The sequence below is a fragment of the Mus musculus genome, chromosome 2 (assembly GCF_000001635.26).
Source record: "Mus musculus strain C57BL/6J chromosome 2, GRCm38.p6 C57BL/6J".
NCBI lineage: Eukaryota > Metazoa > Chordata > Mammalia > Rodentia > Muridae > Mus > Mus musculus.
Window position 1 is genome coordinate 13,678,330 of NC_000068.7, and position 18,408 is coordinate 13,696,737.

At 39.8% G+C, this 18,408-nt stretch overlaps 1 protein-coding gene across 2 annotated transcripts in view; it reads right to left on the reverse strand.

Annotated features, from left to right (window-relative positions):
- Positions 1–18,408, reverse strand: part of St8sia6 (ST8 alpha-N-acetyl-neuraminide alpha-2,8-sialyltransferase 6) — a 143,717-nt gene that overhangs the window by 27,312 nt on the left and 97,997 nt on the right. The gene's annotated exons all lie outside the window — the stretch shown is intronic.

Below are 18,408 nucleotides of genomic sequence, written 5' to 3' on the forward strand. Positions count from 1 at the left end.
AAGTTCAAGCCATATGCATCACACATTAAAGATCCACTCAGCCTCTACACACAAGCCTCATGACTCAGGATTGGGGGACCATGTGTCTGTATGAGGGCCTGTATGTGCAGTGGTGAGAGCTGAGATACAGGGGAGGTAGGAGGAAGGAATTATTTAGCCCTGGAAGCTGACACTAAGTGATCTCCAAGGCCAGTTTTGGAATGCTAAAGCCTGACAAATTTTAGTTATCTCGCTGTAAATCAGCATTGTAGACCACTGTCACATTTGAATGTGGTCTTAAATTACATAATTAAAGGAAGATTGGCTAAGAGGAGAGGGAAATATGTGTTGTATTGTGATGAACCATTGTTGCTGTGTAGTGTCTATGTGGAAGCTTTTCTTTCAAAGGCATATTACCTAAGGCCTGTCTGGAGAGAACAGGGTAAAACCCAAGACAACTGAATCAGACACAATAACTATAAGGGGGAAGAATTAGTGAACCCACGAAGCTTCAAGGTACAGAGGGATGTGAGTGTCTGAATCCCCCAAAATGTGTAGCCCCCAATAAGATGGTGTTAGGAGAAGGAGTCGTTGGAAGATGACTATGGATAGATAAGGTCGTGAGGATAGAGCCATCAGCATATGAAGTTGGTTCCCAGAGAAAGGATCTAATCTGACCCTTACAGAGCTATCCTGGAACCCCAATCTTGGACAACCAGCTTCTAGAACTATGCTGTTTAAACAACCCAGATTGTGACATTTTGTTACAGCTAAAACAAGAGCCATTACAAGGCAGCAATTCAACACACATTTTAACGGGCAGCCAGCAGGTAATGTGCAGAGCCCAAAATCACTGAAATTAGAACTTACAAATTATTAAATACAAACATGGACAAAACACAGCCTGCCTTCTGGGAACTTGTTTACCTAAGGGAGTTGTAATTCATTTGTTGGTATACTCTAACATAGTATAGATTGGTGTGAGAAGGCCTTACCCTAGGTACATGGGGAAAACTCCAGGTTAGTGGGGCTTACAAAAGAACCTATAAAGGCATAGCATGGGGACCACCCAATAGATCAGAGGCCCTGCAAATGTTTGTTGAACTAACAACTTGTGCTTGGGAATGACAGTTTGTTTTGTCAGAGGACAGAAAGCAGCAGGTGACGAGAGAAAGGAAGTAGCTGGCTGACTACAAGGAGAAAACTTTCTAATCAAACATTTAGGTGATTTCACGTTTATTTTTGTTTGTTTTCCTCTTGGAACTTGCATGCTGGATGAGTTTACATTTCCATTAGCAGTGATGTAATCAAACTAAGCAACTCCTGGAAATATACCCAAAGGAGTCTAGGTCAGCCTGCCATGGAGATACTAGCATATCTATGCTTATTGCTGCACCACTAACAATAAACAAGATGGAACCAACCTAGATGTCCACCAACTGGTGAATGGGTGCAGAAAATGTGGTATACAAACACAGTGGCATTTTATTCATGAAGAAGAAAGAAATTGTACCATTCATAGAAACATGGATAGCACTGAATATTGTTTTAGTAAGCAAGATAGCCAGACCCAGAAGAAACAAATCATGTTTCTTTTCATATGTGGAACCTGAACTGTGTGTGTGTACATATGTGCATATGATATATATGGTAGACATGCATCCATATATATGACATGGAAATAGATGAGAGAAAAGTAAGAGGACTAGCTATAGTGACAACAGGAAAATGAACAGGGTTGAAAACAGAGGTCATATAGAGGCAAATAAAAATACCCTTATGAAGCACATCACTTCACACAATGACATATTCTAATAAAACATTTCCAGATGTGGGGTTGGAAAAATGGCTCAGTAGTCAAGAGCACTGACTCTTCTTCCAGAGAACCAGAGTTTGATTCCCAGTACCTACAGCCATTCATAAGTCCAGTTCCATGGGCTCAGACACCCTTTCTGACCTCTGTGGGCACCATGCTTTTGTTCCGTGGGAACCAAACATGCGCATGGTACACAGACATGCCCATGAGCAAAACACTCATACACATAAAACACATCTTTTACAGAGTAAGCTGACACCAAGAAAGTGGTATAGGGTACAAAGGGGAGAAGGGACAGATTCAAGATACATTTACTGAGTTCAGAAAACAAAGATAAAGGCTGTTAGTGGACAAGTCAAATGCTAAGTGAAAAGTGTTCTTTTAGACTCTCTCCAAAGACAGGTGGAATCCACTCATATTTCACAGATATTTATCAAGAGCATCTCCCGTGCATGGGCTGCTCTGGCCAGTGAACATGTCAAGCTCATCTCTGTCTCAATCTGGCAACCGTCACAGCACAATTTGGATGAAAAGAAAAACTGGGAAAGCCCCAGAGCAGAGAAATGGAGGTAATGAATAGTTTGTTACTCATGTTAGCTGGAAAGTATACCCAAATGAGCAATCATTTATTTCCTCCATAGGGTCACAGAACCACAGCGAACAAAATCAATAGATGTCAGTGTAAGCAAAGAGCAAATTGATTCTGCCCCCAGATTCATAGAGAATAGTGTATTCATAAACACAATACATTTTTGAAAAGGTAATAAAAAGGACTTTAATGAATTCAGGAGGATTTTATTTGGGTAGTTAAAGGTTCAGTTCTGCTAAGGGCAGAAGACGGGTAAAGCAAACGAAACCTGTAGAGAAGCCAAGATGGGACAAAGACGATGGATTGGCACAGGATGTGACAGAGAAGGAAAAAAGGAGAGACATGGCAAGAGTTAGAGGAAAAGTACAAAGAAAACCAGTAATAGAAAAGCAGCAGATAAAAGAAGACACATAAAACAGAGAGAAATGAAAACATGCACAGCACTACTGTTCTATAGAGGCAAAGCCACCCACAAACAAACAGACAGACACACAGATACACAGGAACAGCGAAAGCAGGGACATAAGTCTCTGGCTCCCATATGTAAATAAATATTAATAGCTAATTCAACATATAATCCCTCCAAGCATTTACCATGTTAACTTGTTTAATTCTCAAAACAGCCCCAGAAGGAAACAAAACAAAACAAAACAAAACAAAACAAAACAAAACAAAAACTGTTCTTCCCAGTTTCCAGGTACAGCGGTTGAGTTGGAGGAGACATGATTTGCCTCAGGTCATGTGACTTGCCTGAGGTTTTAATCCAAGGCAGATCCAACTCAGGGGAGATTACCTGCTAGTTTTTAGCTTCTCCTTGATGGCTCCTGACATAAAGGCAAACCTATTAGAATCATACCTGAGTCAGAAGGGCCTGGACAGAAGATCTATAGATTGTAAGCAATTACAGATGTCAGCCCAGAGTATTATACCTAGCAAAACTTTCAATCATGATAGATGGAAAAAGACTTTCCAAGATAAAACTAAATTTAAGCAATATCTATTAAAAATCTAGCACTATAGAAAGTGTCGAAGGAAAACTCCAACTTAAAGAGGTTAACTACATTCAAGAAAACACAGGTAATAAATAATCCCAGACCAACAAAGTTAAAAAAAAAAAAAGAACAAAAGCACATATACAAACACACCACCATCATGATCAACAACAAAATAACCGGAATCAACAATTATTGGTCATTAATCCCTCAACGCCAACTGTCTCAATCCCTCAATAAAAAGACAAAGACTAACAGAATGAGTGTGAAAATAGGGCCCATCCTTCTGTTGCATCCAAGAAGCACACCTTAACATCAAGGAGAGACATAGCTGCAGGATAAGAGGATGGAAAAAGATATTCCAGCCAAATGGACCTAAGAAGCAAGCTGTTACAGCCAATTTAATATCTGACAAAAGAGTCTTCAAACCAATACTAGTCAGAAGTGTCAGGAGCCATAATGGGGCAAGCTAATAACTAGCAGGTGATCATCCTGAAGTGGCCTGCCTCGGATTATTATATAATCTGTGACAGGTGAGCCCTCACTAAGCATGGCTGTGAGGGACTAATTTTAGGAAAGATTCCTGCTATTAATATGCTTTTTCTGTTATTATTAAACATATATAACAATCACTAGGTAGGAGCACACCTGTCTGGAGCAGATCTCTGCAGATCCACAAAGATGTACTATCTTGGAGTGATGCTATATTGACAAATAGATGACTTAATTCTTAATGATGATCCTATAAGAATTCCTAAAATTATATATGTGATTATTAAGCTCTTTTATTAATGGGACTGCTATTAGCTTCTTTTCTGATAGTCAAAGCTGCAATGAGAACTCTGCCAGTCTCTCAAGTGTCACCAGTTAATTGCTCTTAGATGGTAACCAGACTTTCTCCTACTCAGAGCACATTCCAAGAGGTTGTAAAACAATTAAGCAAAGGTCATAAAAAGGAAAGTAGGTTTCTAGGGATTTGAACTTAGAACTCAACAAGTTTGCTCAACAGGTTTGCTCAGCAAGTGTATTTTGTCCACTGAGCCAATTCCCTGGTCCTAGGAAGCATTCTTAGGATAAATAGTTTGGTTTATCTTGTGCTGATGCTATTTCCTTTTTCAAAAGCTCTCATTATTTTATGAACTTGCACAGACTAGACCAAGTCTGGATTGCATGTACCTGTAAAAAGCATCCAAAAGATACTGGAAGACCACATCTTTCACAGGTGGAGGATGAGGTAGCCAGACTATACTCACAGTCCTTTATGAAAGCTGGCTCACATCCACAACTCTCCTCTAACTGCTCCTAGAAAGCCAGTACTCAACTCCGACGGCAATTTTCCAAGATTCCCCGAGGAATTGATCGTCTGTTCTTCTGGCTTTAGTCCCAAACACAGCTTCTGTTTCTGCCTGGCCTGGGATATATACACATGTTCCTCCTTTGAGCTTGCAGCTTCTGTATAGATCCTGACTTTTCAAATCTGCCCTCAGGCTCTGCCCAACAGCATTTCAAACATGAATGGCCAATCCCCATTTTGTGTTTTTCTGTCTTGTTTCTATTCCCACTTGTGGGGTAATTAGTTTGTGCTCACAAAATTCTAGGATCTTCCCATAATTATGCTGATTAAATTTCAGGCACTTCATCGACACTGCTGTTTAGGCCTTAGAGCATGGGATTTAATGATCCATATCGAAGAGGAGGGACAAACAGCTAGTGGTTCCTACAGAGGTATGTCCTTTGCTGCAGAAAAGGAAAATAATATTCAATATGATTGTTGCTTAGAGAGCTGGGGCTTTGTACTTGGTGTTCAGTGTGACCTATTTTCCATCATGAAAGGTTCAAAGAAAGTTTTAATGGAACAAACTGAATAAGAAGTGCTGGTCCTTACAGCAGGTATGGAAAAATCTATGTGAAATGATCACAGAAGAAAAACTGCAGCCTATGTGTGTTTATACTTCTTCATAGGAAGAGGATTGGATCTGAAGTTATTTAATTATTGCTTTTTCTTCTACATCATAGACATGTTTTATCAGTTACAGATATCGAGAGTGTTACATATTCTTAGTGAAATGTTAATGGTAAGCTAAAAAATATTTTAAACTGGAAATAACAGCAGCTGTCATGTAGGCTAAGCAATCACCAACCTCCTATTAAGCATTTTATTATAAGGAAAATATTTTTAATAAAGGTAAGTATCATCTCCATTTTACAAAACAAAGAGACTAGGGTGAGAAGTAGGCTTGCCTAGTGATGACAGTGATGATGATGGTGATGGTGATGATGACGACGACACGAACAGCCAAGAGTCAAATAGAAAAATGTGCCTTTGCAATATTTTAGTGGAAGATGGGCACAGTAGTCTACATAGAAAATCCCATGCCAGCCAGAGCTATATGGCAAGACCATGTTTTAACAAAACAAAGAAGCAAAAAACAAAGCAAAGGAAAAAAAAACCCACAACAACAAAAGGAACAAGTTCAAAGCCTGTACTTCTACTGGCTATGAGGTACCGAGCGATCTCACTGGCCCACAAAATGATTTTCCAAAAGGCTTTCAAGACAATGCAGTGATAATAGTTGTCAACAACAAATGGTAATCAGGTTAATGGATATGAAACTGGAGACCTATTTTATGCCACAAATAATTAATTCAAAATAGATCATATGGAATCAAATGTAAAGGCTTAAACTGAAACTCTTTGAAGAAACCATAGACTGTTTTACTTTCTTTCCCTTCACTGTGACCAAATTACCTGGCACAGACAAGTTACTGAGAGAAAGACTGATTTCATTCACAGTAAAGTTTCTTTATCGAAGCTAGTGATAACGGTGAGCACAGAGGCATGCTAGAATCGTTCAGTTTATATCATAGGAGCTCAGGAGGCCGAGAGACAGGGAGTGGCCAGGAAGGGCCCAAGAGCAGCTGCCAGTCACTGGAAAGTTTTCACATTCCCTAAAGCAGAATTACCACCCTGGGCCCAGCCATCAAATCATGATTCTCTGATGAAATTTACATATTCAAACCATAACATTCAACCCCTGTCATCCAAATATTCAAGGCCACCTCATAATGTAAATACCTTTAATTTTTCCAGTGTCTTACTTTTCTTGCTATCCTGATAAACATCATGACTAAAAGCAACTTAGTGGAAGGAAGAAAGTGTTTCGCCTTGAGCTTCCAGGTCACAGCCCATTTCTGAGGGAAACTGGAGTAGAAACCCAAGGAAGAGTGTGGCTTACAGATTGTCTCTTATGGCTTGGTCAGCTTGCTTTCTTAAACAAGCCAGGACCATCTTGTCAAGGGCAACACCCCCAGAGTGAGCTGAGCACCCCTAAATCAATCAATAAAGAAAATGCTCCACAGACTTGCGTGTAGGCAACGTGATGGAGACATCTTCTTAACTGGGGTTCTTTCTTACCTGTTTGACAGGTTTGGTTTAAGGTAACAAAATTAACCAGCACCCACGTCTAAGAAGGGGCACAGTGTCCACACTTTGGTCTTCATTCTTCTTGAGTTTCATGCGTTTAGCAAATTGTATCTTATATCTTGGGTATCCTAAGTTTGGGGCTAATATCCACTTATCAGTGAGTACATATTGTGTGAGTTCCTTTGTTATTGTATTACCTCACTCAGGATGATGCCCTCCAGGTCCATCCATTTGGCTAGGAATTTCATAAATTCATTCTTTTTAATAGCTGAGTAGTACTCCATTGTGTAAATGTACCACCTTTTCTGTATCCATTCCTCTGTTGAGGGACATCTGGGTTCTTTCCAGCTTCTGGCTATTACAAAACACCCATGGAAGGAGTTACAGAGACAAAGTTAGGAGCTGTGACGAAAGGATGGACCATCTAGAGACTGCCATATCCAGGGATCCACCCCATAATCATCTTCCAAATGCTGACACCATTGCATACACTAGCAAGATTTTGCTAAAAGGACCCAGATATAGCTGTCTCTTGTGAGACCGGGGCCTAGCAAACACAGAAGTGGATGCTCACAGTCAGCTAGTGGATGGATCACAGGACTCCCAATGGAGGAGCTAGAGAAAGTACCCAAGGAGCTAAAGGGATCTGCATCCCTATAGGTGGAACAACATTATGAACTAACCAGTACCCCGGAGCTCTTGACTCTAGCTGCATATGTATCAAAAGATGGCCTAGTCGGCCATCACTGGAAAGAGAGGCCCATTGGACACGCAAACTGTATATGCCCCAGTACAGGGGAATGCCAAGGCCAAAAAATGGGAATGGGTGGGAAGGGAAGTGGGGGGGGAGGGTATGGGGGACTTTTGGGATAGCATTGGAAATGTAATTGAGGAAAATATGTAATAAAAAATATTAAAAATTACAAAAAAATTAACCAGTACCATCTATTCATTTCCAAATTGTTCCAAGTTTCAAGGTCTTCTGAAACCCAAGGCAAACTCTTAGCTGTGAGCCTCTCTGAAGTGAAAAAGTTACATACTTCCAACATTTCCAATCCCGAAGGGGAAAAGTAACATAGAAAGGAATAGGCTCACATTAAGATGAAAACTTAATAAAGTAAGACTATTCAGCACTGAAGTTCCATGAGCAACATCAGAGGTACATGGTATTGTGATGCTACTTAGCAGGAACTTGGGTAGCACCATTCCTATGGCCATAGTATTCCTATCAGGTCTTTAGCTTAAGCTGTTTCCACTTTTCCCCTGCTACCCTCCTCAGTTGTTCTTTATTGCTAGAAGTCCAACATCCTGGGGTCTCCACTGACATGTTTCATGCATCTTTCTCAGGGTCTCCATGCAGGGAGTCTGACCTTGTCAATTGCTGCCAGACATCTCAGACATCTCGGGCTCTTTGCTGGAACCTTGGTGGAAGCCTCCAAGACACTAACCCCTGCATTCTCCCAGGCTGCAAAACTAGCATTACACGGATAATTCGAAGATCTGTTTGCCATCTTGAGAAGTAGGTGGATACCCTTAGACAACAGCTACCGAGCACAGTGATTACATGGGTGGCTCAGTGTCTCAGAAAACCATTTCCTTAGGCTGCTCTGTATGAAGAGAGGGCTCTATCAGCTTTCTTCTCAAGGGAAAGCCTTTAAAATGAGCCTTCTGTGAGGGCTGGCAAATTCCTGTTGTTGCAATGCAAAATGCACAGCTTCTCTTCACTGGCCCTAATCTCTTTAACAACAAGGACTCCCTTGCCCAGTACTTACAACTTTTTTTTTTTTTTTTGACTAGACTTTAGGTTTTCAAATCTATTCACTCTGCTTTTTGACTCGAAGTTTAACTTTAAACCTACCTAAAATCAGCCAGCAATAATCATGCCACAGCCTGAATGCTGTGTCGTTTTGGAATGTCTTCCGTGAACCTAATTGTTTTGTCATCTTTGAAGTCAGCTTTCCCCCGGATTTTAGGATATGAACAAAATTATCTGCCAGCATATAATACTAATAGCCCTAGTCCAGTACTCAGTAGAGTCCCTTTTCCCGTCAGAAATATCACAAAAAATCTTCACACTTTCTACATTTTTGTCAGAATCGTGGTCTTGAGTCTTGCCAGCATTATTGATTCAGCTCTAGTTCCAGTCTAGAGTGTTTCTAGCCTATATCTATCTCCAAACATCACCAAATTCCTCCCTAAAAATCAGTGGAAAGATACAGGAGCTACATGATACTGGTTAGCCATAGGCATGAGCACATTTCTCTGGTATCAATTTCCTGTATTAGACACATTTCCATCACTGTATCATAACACTGACAGCTAAAGGGAGGAAGAGCTTTAGAGGGCTTCAGTCCATCATGGCAGGGAAGATGCGGTAGAGCAATTCAGAGCACAACATGGTATTCCAGGACACAGAGAGTGAAACTGGAAGTTGTTAGGGACAATCAATATTCTCTCGAGGAGCTGCACCTAAGGAGTTCACCTCCTCCAGCTAGTACAGACCTTCTAATGCTTCTATAATTCCTCAAATAACATCATGTTGGGACTGATCTTTCAAATCATGAGCCCATGAGGAAGCTATTTCATATTCAAGCCAGAGCATAGTCATAAAGATTCCGTCAGGGAATATTTTCTCTGAAACCAAAAATATCAGTGACCAAAGAAGGATAAATCAGATTGCATCAGAATTTAAATGTCTTCATAGGACAGTCAAGAAAGAGGAAAATGCAGCCTACAGAATGAGTGAAAATCCTCCCAGATCATTTATAAGATCAGAAATTTGCCACCAAAAATCTATAAATTATAGCAGCAACTCAAAAGTAAGATGAAAGCTCAAGTTTAAAGTGAGTTAAAGACTGAATTAGACATTGTTCTACTGTAGACATAAAAAGGCTACTGAGCACATCAAAGATATCTGATCTCATGAATGACTAGGGAAATGCAAATCAAAACCACAACACAGAGATATTATTGGGGAGAAAGAGAAATTTCGACCTTAACATGGTGTTAGGGCTGTACAATGCAGTAGACACTTTGGAAAAGAGATTTAGACCCTCAAAATACTAAACACAGAGTTACCATGTTATCAATATTTTTATTCCTAACTGTATACTAAAAGAAATGAAAACATATTTACAAACAAAAACAAATGCTTCTCATGTAATGAACAGATGGCAGTCTCAATCAGTAACTGAATAAGACCTAGAATCACCCAGGAAAAAAGGTCTTAGGCAAATCCAAGGGGCACTGACACCCCTTGGGGCAAGTCTGTTGGAGGTGATGATCTTGACTGGATTAATGGAGTTGGAAGGACACACCCACTGTGGGTGGTCCCATTCCCTTGGCTGGGATTCTCAACTGTTTAAACATGAGAAAGTGAGTGGAGCACAAGCATGCACAGGTCTCTACTTCATGACTGTGAGTGATATATCACTAACTGCCTCAAGCTACTGCTGATGTAACTACTCCACCACAGCCAATTGTAACCAATGAGTCAATACAAACCCTTTGCCCTTAAGAAGTCTTAGATGAACTATTTTATCACAGCAATAACTAAAGTAACTGAAACACATTAGCAAACACAATAGCATATCTACATAATAGGACATTGCATGGCAACTTAACAGAGGTAAATACTTAAACATGTTACAATGGGTAGATCTTAAAAGTTCTTAAAAGCCAGTAGGTAAAGGAAAGCATGCTGACCATGTTGTATAATTCCATATATATTAAATTCCCAGAGGAGGCAAACATATATAGCCAGAAAGTAGATCCTCAGCTGCCGAAGTCATAGAGAAGGGAAAAATAGGAAGTTATTGTTGATGGGGATAGGTATTTAGAAATAATGAAAATATTCTGGAATTTGTTGTTGTATAGATATGCAAATATGCTAAAGACACTGAGTTATATTCAATTATTTTTAAACTTTTTAAAACAAGTTAAAAACATGCCTTTAAAATCATAAATGCCTGTACACTTGGCATATGTGGACCAGGTGGTCAGTGTGTCTGTATTTCCCCCATCTCCTTTTCAGAGAAGGCCACCAATCCCTTATAGGTGACAAGAATTGGTGTATCAGAGTCCAGTGAGTTCTCCACAGAGTAATTGGAATTTTTAAAATGAGAAAAATAGTATTTGGAGCATGAAAACTTAACATGGTGTGGTGGCCTTGCCTTCCAACTGGGGCACTACATTGATAAGCAAAACAGAAGGACCTGAAACAACTTATGACTGATTACAGAAGCAGGATTGAGAAATGGAACTCAAGAACCAGACAGAGAGCAGCAAATGCTCACTACTGCTATGGACACCAATAAAATATAAAGTACAATATGGTTTATAGTTTTGCTGAGTGTTCAACCTCATAAAAACTCAATCCACTCAAAGTTCTTCACAACCCATCAGCCACAGTCCAAAGCCATACTAGCGACATGGCTCAATGGGTAAAGCACTTTTTGCATAACTCTGATCAGACCTGAAGCCTACATAAAGGTGGAAATGGACAACAGACACCACAAAGGTTTTCTCCAATCCCATCCTGGTGTTCTGACATATACAGCCCCCCACACACCATGACCCAGGCAGACTAAGAGCCCGAGCACTTAGTTCAGGCAGTTTACAACTAACCATAACCCCAGTCCTGGGAGACCTTATACCATTTTCTGGCCTCCACAGGCGTGTGCACACGTGTGTGCGCACGCACACACACACACACACACACACACATTGGTTTTTTTTTTTTAATGTGAGCCAAACTTCAATAGAATTATTTCAAGGCTCAGTATATGACGAGAGGATGTATAAAGAGCAAAGTGATAAGCAAGAGATAACGGAGGTTTCCCTTCATGGCTTGTATATGCACTGGTATCTTTAAGTTTAAGAAAGATGAGCTCATCTGTTTGGGTAATGGACTCAAGGCAAAATAAAACATGAGAGAGTGTGATTATTCAAGCAAAGGAGGAAAAATTTATTGCGCTGAGAGTCCTGTTGTAAAGGGACATTGTCAAAACACTGACTAGCCAAATCTGCAGGGATGCAGTAGCCATGCTTAAACAGGCTATGCAGTGCTGAAGTTACTGTAGGCAATGCTATAAAGACAAGAGGATTGACTGGTGGGGCAGCCTACAGGGAGGCCTAGCTGATATCAGTAAGTGAAGCAATGTGGCTATAACTGAGTGTGATCTGGCAGAGAATTTTAAAACAGAATTTAGAGGCCAGTGAATCTCACATATGATGCATTTTTATGGAAAACTTCATATTCTAAAAGCTAAGAAGAGGAACTATCTCCCATGTACAAGACCTGGTTCCTATTATTAAGTGCTGCAGTGGTAATGACATGGTGTGGGGTCTGTTGCTTTTCTAAATGCACAGGCATGCTGAATAGTGTGGCAGAGAGAAAATGATATGACAGGGTATTAATAGTGAAAAATGGTCCTGATGCTGAGGAAATGGAAAGGGGCTTCCTTGGTCTGACAACTGATCCAGAACACCTAGCATAAAGTGCATGCTTTTGCTTAAATTTGAACAGGAATAAAATATGCACTGCTTTTAGCTGTCATCACAGAAATCATGCACAAATCATAAATAACAAACATTTAAGGCAATGGGAAGGAAAAAAACAGTGGCTCAGAAGAATGAACACGGCCTTGTATAATCAGAAGCATATAATGGAGATGATGGTTGCTTCTGACCACGAAATCTCTGCTTCAGAACAAACTGCCTGGAACAGGATATGAAATACTGGAAGTACCACGAAGAATAAACTCACAAGGTGGTAATGAGAAGAAATGCTACTGTTGCTTTTGAATAAAGATAACTGAAAACTTGGTTTCAAAACTCAGTCTGGTTTTCCAGCTCAAGGATTTCTCTCCAGATACCAAGTGACTTTTTGTCTGTTTATTTGCAGACTTTATTTATTTACATCAAGTTAAATTTAATGAAACTGCCTTAACAATGTGAATAGGTAGTTCTAAAATTAGTATATGTAACACTTTATATAAGTTTATTTTGTTTAACACTGTACTTTTGGGGACCTGTCAATGAAACTACTAAATGACTTTAGAATCTTTAAAAAAATTTAAAGTGTATTTATTTATTGTGGATTCTGTGTTTATGTGTATGTACTCTGCCACACATGTGGAGGTTGGGGGACAACTCACAGGAGTCTGTTCTCTGCTTCCACCTCAAGGGTCTTGGGAATTGAACTCGGGTCATAAGGCTTAGAGTGCCTTTACCAGCTGGCCCATCTTGCTGTCACCAGCCCTAGGACATTTTCTTATATATTCAGCCCAAGTATAGGAATGGCTTTTAAGAACGTCCAACATAAGCAAAGCTGGGAGTTAGTTCAAGCTTTAATAAATTTGTACCATGTAATTAATACAATTGTTACCATAATTCTTGTTGGTAACAAAATAATAGGCACAAAATATCTATTTTACAAATCACTGGAAAGACATTTCATTTACATCAGTCTTAAACGCCAACATTCCAAAATAGCACTGTTTTCCAACATTAGGTTTTCACCTTATGTCTCAGAAACATGAGTATGTTTTAATAAATCAATTGATGCTAAAGAGCTTCCCCCAAATCTGAAATCAGTATATGGATTTCTGTGAGAGGAAAGGTGACAGTAACATGAGAATTAAGCATGGTTGCTGTGCTCAGTAATTTCTGTAACTGATGACACAAACAATCAAGTTCTTTTAATGTGGGAAAGCTAATGTGGTAATTATCATGCAAGTAACATAGCAAATCTTAAGACTAATGGTGGGAACTCAAAGATATGTGGGGATGAAACCTGCTTCAAGTTTCTAGAGCTTCACAGAGGATTTTTAGTGGGTGAGCTTGAACATGTGAGGGCAAACATGTTTAATTTCGATGAAACAGCTCAGTGTCCTGCTCAAACATTTTGGTGTCCTGCTCCAATACCACAGTATCGTTTAACAAGTTGAATAGAGATTGGTTTACCAAAGAGAGGGGGAAAGATGTGAAGACTGGCAATGCCTTAAGTTTAAATATGGGTGGATTCAGTGCATTGCCTTGGAGTACTGGAAAGACTCTTAATCAACAAATAGTTTCAAAAGTAGGAATGGTAGGATTCTCAATATGGTTGGAATCAGAGGTCAAGAGAAAAGGGACACAGAGCACCTTCAATTTTTGCTTAAATATTTCTTTAACTAGGTTCTGTTAAGACCTCATAAATATGATCCACGGCTATGACACTGACTATCTAGAGGAGAGGAAGGAGTAAATGCTTGTGTCCTATAATAAACATGTCTATGCAGAAGGGGGAATAGGCAATCAAACCCCACATCAAGAAGAATGTCTGATGCAGACGGCTGCTTAGGAATGGCTCAGCCCACTAGGAAAGAAGCTTAATTATCTGATGACAATTTGATAATCATGCATCTTTGCTTTTAAGATAGGCTGGACTGACATTTGCTGTGTAGACCAGGTTGGCCTGGAGCCTGCCTCTGCTACCCCAGAGCTGGGATGAACAGCTTTGGGAAACCAGTAACATGGACATTGCATAAAGAAATTTTCCTCTTAACACTTCTCACTTCCAGGTGAATTCAAAAAAAAAAAAGAAAGAGATGTCAACCCAGGCTTCAAATTTCTCAAGCCCATAATGATATGCTGAGTGAGTAGAAGGCTGGACACCTATAAAAGAAGAAACAAAGCCTGCTGAGAAAACAGATTTTTCTGTACTTATTTTTCTTGCTTGGTGAGCACATTTTCTCTTAGCATTGATACATTTCCAGAATAAGAAAAGGTTTTCTATAGCTAGGTGTCCCAGGACTTCAAACACAGCCTTCCCAAACCCAGCTTATCGTCTGAAAAACAAAACAAAACAAAACAAAACAAAACAAAACACCCACTTTCTTTTGAAAGCTATGTTTTGGTCAGTAGCATCATGATTATCCAAATCACTCAGATCTCAAGTTTTTATATTTAACTTTTTTCTCCTTTAATTACAGACCTGAAATCCAACTAAATCAAAACAAAGGACCTGTGATTTTTAATCACACAGATATAAATGATAGACTGTGAGACATGGATAAGACAGGCCATGTCCAGAAGAGCTCAAAGTCAAGTGTTCCCCTTTACATGTCATAGATACCTCTGGTATTTGAGCCCCACAGTCTTCTCTGGTCACTTTTCTCCAACCAATCCCTTAACTGCTCTGACTCTGCACGCTCACCCAATGCTCCAGCTCATAGAATAGTATGCTAACTGAATACTTAGGTAATAAATGGACTGTGTAACTCCTCTGCTAGGAACACCTCTATTGGTCCTTAGTTTCCACAGAATGCCCATGAACCTGTCTCTACTGACCACTGCTCCTCATCATATGACCTTCCCAACTCTGCCTCCAAGCAGTCTCTTATACCAAGGTCGTGTTACAGCTCCCACCCAGACAGACTTGAAATTAAGGTCTGGCTTCGTCATTCCCACATTGGTCCCTAGCTCCCTGTCTATCCACCCTCAGGGTTAATGCTCAAGATATTTCCTTCCACAGCACATATCAAGAAATTATACTTACAGTGAGTGATCTTACACTGACATATAACAGCATTTGTCTAAAATAATCATTCTGAAATTAAGTCATGAATAAATTTATATTTTATTTATTTATTTATTTATTTATTTATTTATTTATTTATTTATTGTCTGTAGGAACCTAAGATTCTTTGATGCCAATAAGGAAAGTATATTTTTCTTGCTTATTTCATGTATCTTATCACTGAGCTATTTATTAAGGCCCTCCTTGTGCATAGCACTATACCAGGTAATGAAGGAAGCTACTGTACTTTGGCATAATAAGTCCTAAACAAATATTTGTGGGTGAATAAATTATACCCCTTCTCTTAGCAAGTAGCCTGCTTATTTAAGAGGGGAACAAAAAGACTTTTAAGCTCTCTTATTTTTAGCTCATTTGACCACAGAAATCCTATAATTTTTAAATAGTCCCCAGGAGTCAACCAGAGAAAGTTTCAACAAATGGGTTTCAGATAGATTTTATTATATATTCACTTGCTCATATTCTTGAGAATTTAATGTCACTTTTGTAATGGCTGCTAAAAGAATGTTATTGCCTTTTTTAAACTATACATTTTATCCTTCAGTTTGACATAAAATGCTATAAATAAATCAGATGGAAAACTGTTTAGCTACTTGACATCTATAATAACAGGGGGGTGTTTCTACAATGCCAGATTTATAAATAGGCAGAGGCTCCCAGATCTGGTTATTATGATTTAATTGCACAAACTTCTGTTGAGTGTTTACATCATTTAGCTAACAAATATGCCCATAAAATAAGCGTTATAATATAATACATATTCAAGCAAATGAATAAATGTCACTGTGACTATTCTGTTGAATTGCAACAAACAATAAATGTATAGCCACAGATGTTTGCTTCAATTGGCCCTGAAGGGATGGATAGGCTGCAGGGTAATCACCATGGTTACTGATGCACTCTTTATGTGGGAATGGTACTGAGGCAAAATGGTACCATCTATCATATAGCTCTCACCCATCATAATGTACAGCAGGGATGCTCATCATCAGCTTTAGGTTTAAAGAGACTGCTGATTCTTGTGTAAAGTAAGGATGGTCGGGGATGCAACTCACTTGGTAGAATTCCCTTGGTTAGTATGCATGAAACCTTGGGTTCAAAATCCTATACCACATAAACACAAAGTAGTGGTGGTACACACCTGTAATCCCAGCATTTGTGAGGTAGAGGCAGGAAGATCAGAAGTCCAAGGTCGTTCTTGAGTACATAGCCAGTTTAAGGCCAGCCTGGAACCTACAGACTTTAATCTTTAAAAGGAAGAGGATAAAAGGGATATTTTTAAAAAGAAAATATTATTTTAATTGTGTTCGATTGTGTGTGAGAATTTGCAAAGCCAATTTAAGTCTCTGAATAACGCTCCTTTCTTCCAGAGAGGATTTACTTTCTGCTTCTATTAGTTATCTAGGCTAAGGGCAGATCTCTTAAATCCAGCTGAGGATGGAAATAATTCTACTTCAGGCTCTATTCCTTTTGAGAGCTGTCCTTTGCAATGGATTCTGGAAGCCCTGCATAACTTTTCTGCTCTCAACCTTTTGACATTCAGCAAGCATCTTGTGAGAAAGAGCAGTCTCAGATGCTGGGTTCCTTCCTCTTAGGCTCTTAGGCCCCCTGCCTCCCTGTCTCCTTGGCTTTCAGCAAGGGCACACAGGCGACCTTGCCCCTTGCTTTTCTTCCCTCACTCTCAGGAGGCTTGCTCTGAATCAATGGGCAGAAGCAGAAAAGCTCACAGTACTATCCTGATTGCCGATGTCACTTTACCTGTCCTTTAGCAAAGTAGCTTAGATTGATCTTTAATAGCTCAATACCCAGTATCTTCTCTTGCCCATCCTTCCTATATAAACAGGTCTCTCGAAATCTAACTTTTCTCACTCAGACTTGGCTCATGATTGTACAACTTTCTATCAGGTGTCAAATCTAGTCTTGAACTGGATGATGTAAATACAAAAATATCTTAGAGCTCAAACAGTTAAACAAGGACCCCATCTGAATCTATATTCCGTACATCCGGTGAATAAAATACCCAACAAGGCCCATTAAAGTCAAGAATTTCTCTCTCTCTTCTCTCTCTCTCTCTCTCTCTCTCTCTCTCTCTCTCTCTCTCTCTCTCTCCCTCCCTCCCTCCAATCCTCCCTTCCTCCCTTTCTCCTTCTCTCCCTCTCTCTGTCTCTCTCTGTCTCTCTCTCTCTGTCTGTCTCTGTCTCTGTCTCTCTCTCTCTCAGTCTCAGATGATTTGGTCAAGGACTCCTCCTCCCCATGCTCTGGATGGTGCATCATGGTGACTGGTAGAAGCATTTCTTCACCTCATGGCTGACAGAAAGCAGAGCAAAAGAGACAGGACCACTACCTGTGACCTACTTCTCCCAACTGGGTCCTTCTCCTGAAGTTCTTAGTATCTCCTTTCTCCCACCAAGCAGCAAGAGCATTGAGAACCTAGCACTCAATGTGTACATTTGTAGAGAACACTTCTTACTGAAACCACAACAGAGCCTCTCACTCTGAAATGACAGAAAAAAAGGCCAATATGGGAGGATGTCCTATAGGAAACCATTACATGTGCATGTCTATCCAACAGGAAGTTAAATGACCCTCTTGTCTCCACTTCCCACAGCGCTGGGGTAAGTGCACAGAACCACACCCACCTTAGGATATGGGCCCTAGGCAATGGACAAGCTCCTTATGTTTACACAACAAGCACTTGAAGCCCTGACTCAGTCAAGTTGTTCTAAAGTGAGGCATCATGGGAGATTATCTTCTTTCCTTCTGTGCTTTCTCAAATGTCCCTGATGCTACAGCATTTTATTTATGAGATAAATATTGAGCAACTGGAAATGACACAAAGAGCTGACATCAATCTAACTCACAGTAAACAATATAATAAAAGCTTTCTTTTGGACTTGGATTTCTTTGGAGTTGATTCCATAGCAAAATTATGAATGTCTCTATCAGACATTGGCATAGAATACTGTAGTTTCACAAACTTGTAGCTTTTAGCTGTTATTACTGATTGACAGTGAGCCCCTTCCACTT